The sequence below is a fragment of the Mauremys reevesii genome, linkage group 12 (assembly GCF_016161935.1).
Source record: "Mauremys reevesii isolate NIE-2019 linkage group 12, ASM1616193v1, whole genome shotgun sequence".
Classification (NCBI taxonomy): Eukaryota; Metazoa; Chordata; order Testudines; family Geoemydidae; genus Mauremys; species Mauremys reevesii.
This window is the reverse complement of record NC_052634.1, coordinates 51,478,675-51,480,051: the sequence shown is the minus strand read 5'-3', so window position 1 is coordinate 51,480,051 and position 1,377 is coordinate 51,478,675. Positions and strand designations below refer to the sequence as shown.

The window sequence follows — 1,377 nt, the reverse complement described above, 5'->3', positions numbered from 1 at the left end:
GGCGCCTGCCCCCGGTCACGTGACACGCGAAGTCTCTAGCGCCGGGAACCGGAGGGAACCAGCTGCAGCCCCGGGCGGGCAGAGCTGCGCCGGCCCGGCTCCGCCTGCGGGGAAACGGGCGCGGCACCAGCACGTGGCAGAGCAGAGCCTGTGAGAGGCGGGGCAGGTTCGGGCAGTAACAGCAAGAGGGTTTGATTGGTCGGTAGGAGCTCCGCATGCTAATGAGGAGGCGTGTTTCTGTAAATAGCGACATAAACCTCTTCTAATGGCCAGTGCGCTAAAGCTGTCTCGAGTGTGCTTCATGGCATGGGGACCTGGCTTTAGATTTGTGTCCTTTAGTTCGCTGGGGGTGAAATCCCCCTGTATGAAAAGACTCACCGTGGGGTACAAGCGTGTGTGCATTAGCCTGGGTTTGTAGCGGGGGGAGGAGGGCTTTAAAACTGTAATTTCAAAGCTCATTTCTATAGTTTGTAACTAGGGAATGATGATTGAAAGCATCTGATTTCGCTAAGTAGGAAGAGGAGTTACTGTGTCTCTTCTATGCGCGAAACGAGCAGCGTGTGTTGTTTTTATGTAGCTGCTGTTTATTATAGATTAGCTTTTCTGTTTCTTTCTTGGGGGCCGTGAGAGAGAGAACAGGGACTGAGTGAGGGGATCTTATGAAGCAAGTTTAAAAATATGTTTTTGTATTTTTGTTACATTAATCTATTTATAGTTTTTGCTGATAAGTCTGTTAAATGACAAAACTTAATTTGTTTTGGTAGGATTTGGAAAAGAAGTAAATTTAGTGTGAAAATGGTGTTTTAAAGGTTTCTAGTTCAGTACTTACTGAAAAATTTTTTAAATTTCTTTGTGCTGTTCCATCTCTTTCTTTCTTGTAATCTATTTCAGAACTTAGGTAGGGTCCTGTGTCTGCACATTCTCTTCCTTTTCCACTTTCTTCTCTGCTTTTCTTTTCTTTCCTTCCCATTTTTCTGGAAGCCCCTATATTTTTACTCCTACTGCTCTGGCAGGGGATATGCAGTTTTCTTTTGGCCCCAAGCACATCAGATGATCCACACAGGATCTGAGAGTTGCTGTCTCCTGGCCGTATAGTGAGTAGAGGGTGGAGTGGGGAGAAAAGCGGCTCACACAGAGCCCCTGCCATTGGGGAGAATGGAGGACCTTGCTATGGGTGGAATCAAACACACAGAACCCCTGCCATGGAGAAAGACTGGGGAACCCTGCAATGGGTGGAGGAGACAATGAAGGGCATGGGGGGGAGGGGTTTACATGAGGGATTTGCATATGTCAACATCTCCCATGCCCCACTGGGTGTTTTCCTTCCCATCTTATTTCTTCTCTTTTCTGTTACTCTCTTTTTTTCTGTCTGAGGTA

General features: G+C 47.3%; 1 non-coding gene across 1 annotated transcript; it reads left to right on the top strand.

The window, feature by feature from the left end:
* Nucleotides 1–436: 436 nt before the first annotated feature.
* Nucleotides 437–648, top strand: LOC120375936. The gene has a single exon (XR_005586870.1). It is a non-coding gene; the product is annotated as a small nucleolar RNA U3 (small nucleolar RNA).
* Nucleotides 649–1,377: the final 729 nt, after the last annotated feature.